Source organism: Arvicola amphibius, chromosome 5, assembly GCF_903992535.2.
Source record: "Arvicola amphibius chromosome 5, mArvAmp1.2, whole genome shotgun sequence".
Classification (NCBI taxonomy): Eukaryota; Metazoa; Chordata; class Mammalia; order Rodentia; family Cricetidae; genus Arvicola; species Arvicola amphibius.
Genome location: NC_052051.1, coordinates 98130322 through 98143438, shown reverse-complemented (window position 1 = coordinate 98143438; position 13117 = coordinate 98130322).

Here is a 13117-nt window from a genome sequence, read left to right as displayed (position 1 = left end):
TCACTGTGGTGGAACCTTCTAAGTTGCACCTGTCCCTTAACACCCTCCAAATTTCCACTCAATATTGGTGACTATGTAGAAGTATTTCATTTCACAGAAATTTTTATAAAATTTGTCAGGGGGAGAGGGTATTTTTGAGTTGGAGTTTCCCAAATGAGTTGACCAAGTTCATCAATGGTATCAGAATTCTGGTGAAGGGATTTCCCTTTTTCTTGATAATATACTGTGAACCTTAGAATGCCACCTAAAGGGCCAACATTTCTGTATTTTCTCAGCAAACTTGGGACAGCATAACCCTTTCTTGGAACAAACACATGCGTGTGCTCACCTGCACACACACACACACACACACACACACACACACACACACACACACAAATCCTTAAGGATAATAGAGTTTAATGATCTTGAAATCTGTTGGCATAATTAATGGAATCCCCTGCTTCCTTAACCTCATTTTCAGAGTGCCCACAGCAGGCATCACATTTCAGAGAAACCTTTGAGAATATGCTGTTTTGACATATGTAAACCTCTAGCTTGAATAAGTGTCAAAATTATCCTGCCCATCCCTACACATTGTCTTATATAAGATGGCAGATGAGGGTATTTCAACCACAGTGCTGCATGAACACAGCCAGCGGTGGAGGCCTGTCACTCTGAGACTGAGGAGGGACAATCAGGACAGATGTTCTGTCATCCTCAGCTACACAGTGAATTTGAGGCCCATTCATAGGATTTGTTTTACATCTGTCCCAACTTTCTAGTGATCATAGTGTTTCATAGCGCTCACAATGAGATGATCCCTTAATGAGTTAGCGTCATAAACAAAGATGTCTGAGATAGGCGTCTCTACCTTAGATGAAAAGGACTTCATACATATATAAAAAATAAAATGAAATTTTATGCTAATTAGATTACTGGTTCAACAGAGAAACTTTGGTAGTAGCTATGGGGATGTTCAGGGAAGTTTAAACAGGATTAGTAGAGAAATAGTATAGGGGTTATTAGGGTAGGTCATGTTACATATTTATTTATACACCCATGTATATATCATATATGCTTAGTTATGAAAGGAACTCTTGTGATAATGTAAATTCTTTCTGGTCATTCAATGATTAAAATAGATGAAATAAATACAGAAAAATCTTAGCAACTACTAATGCTCAATGATAGCATAAGGTATTCTCTGTTATTTTTGTTTATTTGAATTTTTCATAGTAAGATAAAAGTAGTAGAGTGGGCATCAAAAATTATAAACTTAGATCAAATCTGACTCTCTGCCTGTTTTGTCTATAATTGGAATGCACCAGACTCATGGGGTCTTCCATAGGGTCTATGGTAGTATCATTCTGCACAGGTGGAATGAGTTTGGTAGGGATCAAGTAGTCTGAGAAACTTAAAAATTACCATCTAATCTTTATAGACAGTAGTGAGTGATGCTTGCCCAGAATAGTTTCATCAAGGGCTTGAGGACAGTCCGTGAACAGGTAAACGATTTACTGCAGAAATTGTTGCCTTTGCTGTGTTTTTAAAACTCAGTTCCCACAGCATTTCTTTGGACTATTAAGGATTACAGTGGTTGTGGGGGAGCTAAATACAGATCACAAAATTCCCATTTATTTACCATTAGTTAGAGTGTGAACTGGTGCTGCCCCTGTGGAAATCGGGGTAGAGGCTTCTCGAAAACCCTAGAAATAGATGGACTGTATGACCCATATAGACCATTTCTGTGCATATCCCCAAGGGATTCTTTCTCCAGCTATAGAGCTGCTGCTCATTCATGTTTATTGCTGCTATATTCCCAACAGCCAGGAAATGGAAACAGCCTAGGTGTCCATCAGCTGATAGATGCATAATGAAATTGTGGTGCATATACACAATGGAATATTACTCAGCTGTAATAAGAATTTTAAATTGTGAAATTTGTAGGTAGATGGATGGAGCTGAAAATATCATTCAGAGTGAAGTAATCCAGACCCCGAAAGAAAAAAAAAGCCTCACGTTCTCGCTCATCCATGGATGCCAGCTTTGACTCTTTAGATATGTGTGTATAATTGGAGTACATATAGAAGTCAGGAAATAGTGAGGCCCGCGGGATGTGGGTTTTGTGGGAGAACACAGGTACTATGAAGAGGAAATGGGAATAATAGACAAGGAAGGCCTAAATGGAGTGGGGGTTCAAGGGCAGGTTAGAGGATGGAGTTTGGGAAAGTTTTAACACTTGAAACCTTTGAAAAATTCATATGGAAATCTACTGTTTTGAAAACTTCACAAAATATAGATCTATACTGAGGGAACTGTAACTAAGACAGTGACAGACCACTTTATTACTGGATTTAAAATTTACTCCATAAGATGGGACTCATGTTGGTACCATTAACTGAGCCAAAAACCTGTCACTGGCAAGGTCCACAGGTCATAAAGCCTCATGCTAGTATTCTGCTAAATGGTTATAGTAACAAAATGTCCCCCTAAGGGGATTATAGTACACCAGGAAACTTAATTTTCTTTTTCAAATTAGAAGTCACGATGAAGTCAATCTGACCCAGGATTGAATGATTGAATTCTCTCTCTCTCTCTCTCTCTCTCTCTCTCTCTCTCTCTCTCTCTCTCTCTCTCTCTTTCATTTTCTTTTCTTTCTTTTTTTTGAGACAGGGTTTCTCTATGTAGCTTTAGTGCCTATTCTGGAACTAGCTCTTGCAGACCAGGCTGGCCTTGAACTCACAAAGATCAGCCTGCCTCTGCCTCCCGAGTGCTGGGATTAAAAGCATGCGCCACCACCAGCCGGCTCTGAAGCAGGTTTTCATTCTTATCTCTTTGCTGTTCACTTCTCTACTTGACACCTACAGAGACCCCCATCACCAAGTCACAGAAATTATCAAGGAAAAGGGAGTAGAAATGTAAGATCCAGAGGTAGTAGATATCTTCGGTGAAACAGTGTCTTCCAGATATTACAAAGCCTATTGTACACATCAACTCCCGGTGGTTATGACTGCAAGACCTGAGCCAGGCACAATCCCGGCATGGATCGGGAAGGGCTCATGAAGTCCCACCCCAGGCTAAGGACCTATTGACACCTGATGACTGCTAGGGAAGGGAAGAACCTGCTTTCTCCTACAACACAGGCCCAGGGAGGCTGCCTATGCTCAAGCAGAGGGCCTTATACTCATGAACATGTAGGAAGCACCAAATGGACTCAGTGGATTAAAAAACAAAACAAAATGAAAATATAAGAAGCTAGGAGGGATAAGTGATACAGATAATAGAGGAGGTATTGGAGGGGAGGGAAGGGATGAGGATTTGATGAAAACGTTATAAGCGTGTATGAAATTCTCAAACAATAAAAACAAATTTTGCAAGGTTCTCATCACAGAGATGGTGATAATTTGTCTAGATCTTAAAAGGCCGAGGGGCATAGTTTACATATAAAGGAAACTAGCTGAAGAAATTTGCAGGGGAGGTTTGGGGTTTTCCGTGATGACCACATACTCACAACAAATGGATAACAAAGGCAGAAAGAAATGTTATTTCCCAGGCCGTAAATTATGAGAGGGAGCAGGGCTGGCAAGGGGCAGAGCAGAGACCAACTCTGAAGGGTTTGACGGCCCTGCTGAGGAACGTGCGTGATAGTCTATGGCACGGCGAGGCACTGTGAGGGGTTAGCCTGGCAACATTATGATTTATGAGCTTGTCCAGGAAGCTTTGTGAGGAACAGTTAGGGAGGGGACACTAGGGAGCAACATTGGAAGCAACCGTAACAGTTACGGCAGTGAACCTGAGCTGGGAAAGGATGCTGGAGACATGATGGAGGTCATACAGATGGTCCAAATGGAGCTTCCATGGGAGGAGAGGAGAGGGGAAATGAGGGCATGGGGAACACTTTTGTTCTTTAGAAATTAGATTGACAGGGAAGATAAGTGATTTCTAGTATATTAACATTTTTGTCCTGTTAGTCTTTCTGTCTGCCTGCCTCTTTCTCCACGTACATATTTCTTGTTTTGATTTTGTTAAAAGATTTGAATATAAGTTGAGGGTAGCATGTTACTTTAATTCCAAGTGCTATACTTTTTTATCTTTTAATAACAGACTTTTGCTGCATAATAATAGCCTGAGTGTCTTTGATGCAAGAAGTATCAAAAGAAAAATGATGCTTATCACCCCTGGTACATTGACTGAAGAAAGAATTCACAAGATCCATGAGCTCGTAGGGCTCCCTGAATAAAAGTGGCGAAGGAAAGCGAGCTCTCACTCAGAGACTGCTGCCAGCTGAGAAAGACAGGGCTCTCACTCAGAGATTGCTGCCAGCTGAGAAAGACAGGGCTCTCACTCAGAGATTGCTGCCAGCTGAGAAAGGCAGGGAAAACAGACTTAGAGAACGTTGACATTGTTCTTCATTTTAAGATAAAAAGCTGGAGTGTAAATAAATAGTATGGTCAACAAACTAAAACTTTTGTATCATAAAAGCAACATTGCTAGTGTCACATTATTCAAGTGGAGGAGAGAGAATTCAGTTATGATACAGTGTATAAGGAGAGAAATACATGATGCCACTGAAGGACCAATTGAAAGAGCAACCTGCTTTGTGGGGAAGCTAAGAAGAGTGGGAGCTCACGTAATAAAACTTGAAAATCTCCTCAGGGACATGGAGATAACATGGATTTAAAAACAATAACTTGCTTTGATGCAGAGAAACTCAGTATTGCAAGCAGACCCCAAGTGCGTCTGTGCACGTGGTGTGTGTGTGTGTGTGTGTGTGTGTGTGTGTGTGTGTATGTGTGTGTGTGTTAATAAATGATCTCCTGTCTAAAACAAGGATGATTTGTTAGTGCTGAGAAGTATGGTGGGGCTTTTAGAAGGAAGTTAGGTTACTCCTTATACCACAGAAATCTCCAACACAGTAAAGACTTCGCTGAAATAGAAGCCCACACTATATTCCCTGTGGAAGCTCAAGCCAGACTAAGTCCTAGCATTGAGAGGTCTCACTCGTAGCTGAGGAGGTATTGACAACAGACAGCTGCTGGAGGCAGAGTCGGGTTTGTTTTCCTGTCTAGTCCCAGGTAAGCTGCTGCACTCCGTGGCAGCACAAATTTGTACATAATGGGTAGAAAGACATACAAAATAAGAGGATACAATGTTAAATGGGTAGGGAAATGGGGTGAATCTAGGAGGAGCTGGGGGAGGGTTGAGTATGTTGAAAACACATGAAGTTATCCAAGAATTAATAATGGTTTTTAAAAAATAAAAAAGAAACCTACTGTAGAGAAATTAACTGAGTGAAGATTTAAGTACTTTGAAATGAGGATTCCCTGTGCAAACCCAGAACCCGCAAAGTAAAAGGCTGGCGACTTTCACCAACATAAAAGTTGAAAGTCTATCTGGAGAGTAAACATTAGAACAGAAGAAAAGTAGTAAATTAGAGCAAGATCATGTACATGTGTAGAATACAAAGGTCCCGCTTCCATAAAACAAAATGAGCATTTGCAAGCCACCAAGGAAGTCGACGATCCAATCACAGGCAGGAGATGTGACTGGAGATGCCACTCAACAGGATGCACAATGAGCAACAGGCAAATGGAAAGATATTTGACCTCAGTCAACAACATAAAAATAACACCGACACCAAAACAAATAAGAAGTGTTTCACCAATCAGAGGAGCCTTTGACATCAAAACATTAAACAATACCTTTGCGGAAGAGGATGGAAAACCCGGGAAGTTTTCTATTTCCCTCCATTTGCATGCAAAATTCAAGATGTCATTGTTTTTTACCGCCGAGTAGTACTCTAATATGTATGTATTCCACACTTTCTTCATCCATTCTTCCACTGAAGGGCATCTAGGTTGTTTCCAGGTTCTGGCTATTACAAATAATGCTGCTATAAACATAGTTGAACAAATGCTTTTGTAATATTATTGGGCATCTCTTGGGTAAATTCCCAAGAGTGGGATTGCTGGGTCCTGGGGTAGGTTGATCCCAAATTTCCTGAGAAACCTCCACACTGCTTTCCAAAGTGGTTGCACAAGTTTGCATTCCCACCAGCAATGGATGAGTGTACCCCTTACTCCACATCCTCTCCAGCAAAGGTTATCATTAAATATATACATATTAGAGTACTACTCGGCGGTAAAAAACAATGACATCTTGAATCTTGCATGCAAATGGAGGGAAATAGAAAACACCATCCTGAGTGAGGTAACCCAGGCCCAAAAAGATGAACATGGGATGTACTCACTCATAATTGGTTTCTAGCCATAAATAAAGGACATCGAGCCTATAATTCGTAAAAAATCCTAGAGAAGCTATATAAGAAGGTGAACCCAAAGAAAAACATATAGTTATCCTCCTGGATACTGGAAGTAGACAAGATTGCTGGACAAAAAAATGGGAACATGGGGGTGGGGTGGGATGGGGGGATGGGGGGATGGGGAGAGAAAAGTGTGAAGTGGAGGATGGGAAGAGCTTGGGGGAATAGGATGGTTGGGATATAGGAAGAGTAGATATGGGAACAAGGAATTATATATCTTAGTTAAGGGAGCCATTCTAGGGTTGGCAGAGACTTGACTCTAGAGGGGTTCCCAGGTGTCCAGGAAGACGCCCCCAGGTAGGTCCTTGGGCAGCTGAGGAGAGGGTGCCAGAAATGTCCAGATCCTATTGCCATACTCATGAATATCTTGCATATCACCGTAGAACCTTCACCTGGCATTGGATGGAGAAAATGACAGAGCCCCACATAGGAGCACCGGACAGAGATCCCAAGGTCCCGATGAGGAGCAAAAGGAGGGAGATCATGCGCAAGGAAGTCAGGACCATGAGGAGTGCGTTTACCCATTGAGACGGTGGGACAGATCTAACGGGAGACCACCAAGTCCAGTTGGAACGGGACTGATGGAACAGGGGACCAAACCAGACTCTCTGAATGTGGCTGATGGTGGAGGAGGACTGAGAAACCAAGGACAATGGCAATGAGCATGAACTCTACAGCATGGATGGGCTCACTGTGAGCCTTGTCAGTTTGGTTGCTCACCTTCCTGGACTTAGGGGGAGCTGGGAGGACCTTGGACTTAACATAGTGAAGGGAACCCTGATGGCTCTTTGTCTTGGAGAGGGGTGGAGTGGGGGTATAGGTGGAAGGGAGGGGAGGGAAGGGGGAGGAGGAGAGGAGGAGATGGAAATTTTTAATAAAAAAAAAATGAGAAAAAAAATAAATAAAAAAGAAAACCCGGGAAGTACCTCTCTGCACATGAGAATTAGTGTTGGCTTAATGTGTTGCGCTGGAAATTTGACAATGTCTAACAATAATTAAAAGTGCAAACTCTTTGTTGCAACAAGCTTTCAAGTTATATTTTAATGTTTTTTTTCTCTCTCTCTGTTTGTGAACATGCACCAAAATCAAAGTGTCAGATGCCCCTGAAGCTGCTCAATGTGGGTTCTTATAACCAAACTGAGGTCTCCTGATGCAGCAATTTTCATGCTTTGAATTTACTCGCAGGTGTAGCACAGATGATAAATCACATATGAGAACACTGCTGCATTGCTGATAGGATAGTGAAAAATTACAATAACTTACATGCCAATCACAACAGAGTTGGCAAAATCAACTGTTGTATGTTTGCACAATGGAATAAACTAGGAGGAATATCTAGTTCCCAATAGAGGAGGATGTTGATGTCATAGTAAGTGTGGAAACTGAGACAAGACAGGAATGAAAAATATGTTACGGATACATATTTATATATGCCCAAAACTTTTCTGGAACTTTTCACATAAATCTTCATGTAAGACAAGGGAGTGTTTAATTTTATACCCTTTCAAGCTATTTTAATAGTTTACAACACTCTTATTTTATAATAAATAATGGAAATATTTTATGTTTCATGGTTGTCATTCTAGTGTGGTGTAAGCAGACAATCATGTTGAATGCCCAACTGCCACAGAGAAGTCTTAGAAGATTGTCAGTTGAAACATGCTAGTGAAATTGCACAGAGGACAAAATCATCGAAAGAGGACCTAGAGAGAGGCAGAAGATGGTACCTGAGGGGAAATTTCTGCTTACATTTGCCTAGAGAAAAAGTCAGCCAAGAAGACAGAAAAGCTGCTGCAAAGGAGTGTTTACCAGCTTTGTCCAGTCTAATTTAAATCTCAGGGCTATAACACAAGGGTTTCTAGAAGAGTTCAGAAGATCAGAGAACCATGAGAACGGAGCCGGCCCCTCAGTGTGTGTGTGTGTGTGTGTGTGTGTGTGTGCACCTGTGCAGCCTGCATGTGTTGGGAAGGAGGCCAGAGGTCCACGTCCATTTTCTCCTACTGCCCTTCACCCTATTGTTTGAGGCAGGATCGCCCACTGAGCTAGAATTTTCTTGTTTACTCTACTGGCTGGCTCGGGAGGCCCAGGAATCTGTGTGTCTGCTCCCTGCACCATCCCCAACACAGGGATTACAGACTGGGCCACTACACTGTGATTTTGTGTGGTCGCTAGGAGTGGAACTTGGACCGTCATGTTTGCGCCACCACCATTTGATCACCCGAGCCCTCTGCGCAGGCCTCAAGCATGAGCATTTTCCTTCTGAGCTCTGTTAACTTTTTGTTTCTCTGCTGTTATATTTTCCATTAACCATGCATCTAGTGTGTCCTCTAAGGGTTGGTTCTCTCTCCACTTATAGTTTCCCCTAAAAGTGATCTCACACAATACCAACCTGCAGGAACTGCATTCAGAGCAGGCCTTTCCCCAAACACCAAACCGCTACATCTACAAGCCTTCTTGATATTTCTCTTAGAATTTGCAACAAATATAATTTGAACTCAGTATGTCCAAAACTCATGGCTCCATCATCACAACTGGGCAGATGGGGGATGAAGCATGTCATCCAACTATTTGTTCAAGTCAGAGGCTTAGAAATCATGAATATTTCTCTCCTTCCCCTTTCATTTTGATCCATTACCAAGGTCTACTGATTTTTCATCTAAAACATCTCAAGTCGTATCCCTTCTCTCCAACTTGGTGTCTTAACTAAGTGATTGTGTTCCCAGCCCCGGGTTGTTGATATAACACACTAACAGCTCTGCTTCCGTTGCGGTAAGTCTGATCTGTTCACCATCCTAGTGACTGCGAGCAATGTCAAAGAGGAACCCCGAGACTAGCAATTTAAAAAGCTCACAGACCCTTAGAATAATAGGAAACAAGAGCATTTGTTTGAGGTGTGTGGTGCGTGATTGTCTAGCACCTTCCTGACTTCCAGGCTCAATTTAGAATTCATCCTTATACCAAGTAAGAGTGACCATGGCCTTGGTACAGTTCTTTTTGCAATTAACATAGCAAATAACATAATTATATGTGTGACTGCTTAGTGTCTATGGTTGCTACTGAACTGTTAAGCCCAGTTTCTGGAAACAAAGCAAATGGTACTGCTTTATAAATACCTTTGAACTAATTGACAAACGAACAAAAATAAAGTGAGGGTTCATGAATAAAACTTGTGTGTTTCAAACTTTATTGAGAAATATAAGCAGGTGAGTTTAAGTACCTAGAAGAAAGAAATGAATTTAGCCAGTTCTAGAATCATCTCGAATAATAAGAGGGTGGGCTTTGGAAAGGTATCCCACAGCTGGACTAAGGGCTGCTCTGGAAGGCAAAGGCAATGGAGGTGTGATCAGTCTGATGAGTGTTGATTAGGAAGCAGAAGACATGAGGTCTCCAGGGGTAAAAAGGGACATCAGATGTGAATGAGACTCCAGTACAGGAGATTGCAGCCCCCAAACCTTCACTTAGAGCTTACATGCTTAGAAGTCAGATCTCTAAAGGTATAGGGTGTGACTCTGAGAACCAGTGTTTATGGAGTCATGAATTAGGTTCTGGAGCAGTGTGTGTGCTCCCTGAAGTGACAAGGTCCTCGGAGACGCTCCTTCCTTCCCTTGTCTTGCTTGCATGGGAATCCAGTAAGTATGCAAAACGTATCCATTAAATTAAGTCCCATATTTTAGAAATTGATATCATTTTCTTGTAGTATTTACTTCAACTCTGCCTCGTGGTAACCTCTATACAAATTTAACCTCATTACAGTTTCTTGAATGAATAAATGAATAACTGGTGTTTATTAAATCATCTACTTTCTCATTACTTGGTCTCAAACAAGATGGGTATGTAGAATGTGTATATATGCATTAGTATTATATATAACTTTTCTACTATTGATGACTTGAAGGATTCAGTTGTAGTTGCAGCACGTGAGCAGGGAGTAGAGTCTGGCAATTATGACAAGGGTTATAGCAAGAAATCAGAGAACAGGTTTTAAATCATGTTTCTGGCTTGGCAGAAGTTCCCCCCCACCCCCACTCAAGCTACTGCAAACATCATCAAAATTCCACGATACCATCAACAAGGCGCTTTGAAACGCTGATGACTCACCTCTGCAAACTCACATGTAAGCCGCCCAACTTGTATAGTCTGAGTCACTGAGTGGTGGAACCCAGGCAGTGGGAAGACACCCAGTGGAATCTGCATATGGTCAGAGACCTTGACGGTGGGACAGCAACGCCCTAGTCTATCCAGAACCTTGGGTCTATGTTTGTCATCAGCTGTAATTCAAGCCAAACTCTAACCAAATCCAAGCTATACTTATCACTGGAGATATGGTATTAAATGCCTTGTACAAAAAGCACATAGTAACTGCTTCTGAAAACATACTGAAAATGCAGATTTTGGGGTGGGGGTAGATTTTACATCATTCAATCCGTCTTTTGAGAGAATGGGGCTGGAAAACTATTTAGATAAACTTTCCATAGAGAAATATATATCTTTCAAATTTGAAGACCTTTGATGTGGGAATAAGGTTGTTAGTAAGATGTGCACCATGATGTCCTGGTATTTCAGAAATATGAGAAAAACGAGCAGAGACCAATGATGCCAGGAAAGTCTCTATGTGAGCTGCTCTGGTCAGTTTACAGGATTTTACAGTGTGGCTGCTGCTGCTGATTAAAGGGAATCATCAGGTTCAGAGGAAAAACTGAAAGTTTGAATCACATGGAGCTGAGCTCCAGGCCGGGTCTTCCATTGTGAGGCTTTGGTCAAATCAATGAATGCATCTTGGTTTTCTTATTTGAAAAGTGGACATTAATACCATGTTTAGCAGGCAGGCGAGGATTAGAGGAGGGGGTGAGAAACCATAATGAATTTGGGTAGCTTTAAGCAGTCTGTTGAGCTGAACTGAAACATGAAGGGAAGTGGGAAGAGGGAAACCCACAGATGTGGCTATGATTGGTTTTAGAGCCAAAGGGACGCCTTGAACTTGATGATAGGTTCCCAAATCCCAAAGTGCTCTCATGGTCTTTATCTTACTAGCGCTATCCAGAGCTATGCTGTGTCCTTGAACAAACTCGGCCCCGTTTAACCTTAGCCTCATTATCTGAGAATCTAGAAAAGGAGGCAGCAGCAGGGGAGCAGGGGGCTAGGGGAGGAGGAGAATCATAGATGGGGAAAGATTTGGAACAGTAAAGGTTGCCATTGACAGCCTGAGCTCTGCCAGCGAAGGGTGCCTGGGGTCACTGTACTTCAGGGAGCAGTATGTGTGATCTGCTATTTATAAAACATATTGAACTAGGATCTGAGGATCAAAGTGAGGCTCATTCACACCATCTGTTGGGGGAAAATGAGGGTCAAAGAGAATTATGTTATGTGGCAAGTTTTGTTTCTTGTTTTGGTTGTTGTTTTTGAGACTGGGTCTCACTATGCATCTCTGGCTTTCCCGGAAGTCATTCTGTAGACCAGGCTGGCGTTGGACTTTCAGAGATCAACCTGCCTTTGCCTCCAGAGTACCGGGAATAAGGGTGTGTTGGCACTATGTCTGGCAAATTCTGTGTTTTCATAGAATTATATAGAAAAAGGCAAGGGGGCCACTAACCAGGGAGAAAGCCTCCCTGCCTCCCCAGAGGACTGGATGTTTGAGCCATATCAAGAGGGAAGAGGAGAGGTTCTGTAGATGGACCTGGAGGGGAGGGGGAGAATGTGTCACCCTGGAGAGAACAGTTGTACCAAGCCTGGCTAATTGGGAGAGACAGGATGCTTGTTGGGATTAACTTTGCTGTAAAGGGCCCTGCCTTCTTTATTCCATTGACACTCACCAGTGAACTTCCTTTTCCAGCCAGAGAGTGGGTTGCAGAAGCCTCACAGGGATGGCATGCCGCGTGGGCTGCATTCTCTTCTCTACCCATTTCCTCACCAGATCCGTCCCTACAGGTGGCTTTGTAATCACCAGCAGCCTGCTCACTGCAGCCCACATCAGTTAGCTTTCTGAAGGCCAAGATAACTTTCCTGATGCTTGCTCAACAGTTGCTCTTTGTTCATTCGCTAGGCATCTTGGGACTCTCTATGACAAGCATTTCCTCTTTAGCTCCGGTTGAGGGTGACAGTCCTAATGGTGAGCTTTCATGTCTCTTTTATTTACACAACTAGAATCCAAAATGCACTTTTTCTCTTTTATTTACTTTTATTTTTTATACTCTATTGTTTTTAATTGAGCTATACATTTTCCACACTTCTCTCCCTTCCTCCTTCCTCCCTTCTCCCCTTCTGACCCTTCTCACGACCCCACACACCCAAAATGCCCTTTTAAAACCAAGAATTCTTTCCCAAATACTTACTTAAAGTTCATTACTATTTCTTTTAGTCATGAATGTTTTGCTATGGATGGGGTGGGCATCTTCTCAACCTGTGTGTGTGTGTGTGTGTGTGCATATATATTTTTGGTGTGTTATGTGAAGCTCAGTGTGTTAAATACTCATTCTCCTTTCATGAATATCTTTTGTTTATTATTAAGACTTTGAGATGAAACCAGGTGTGATGGCAAATGCCCTTAATCTCTCAGCACTTAAGAGGTAGAGGCAGCAGATTTCGGGGAATCTGAGGGCAGTCTGGTCTACATAACAAATTCCAGAGCAGTCAGAACTACATAATAGGGAGAGTATGTTTTAAAAAAAATAAACTTTGGGACCAAGAAAGTTTCTTATGGAGCGACATATCTCTTGTGAAATGTCTACATTTTTTCTTGATTCTAGAAATAACGATCTTTTGGCCTTGGATTCAACCTTACCAATAATGGGTCTTTTTAGATCAAGATTCTAAAAA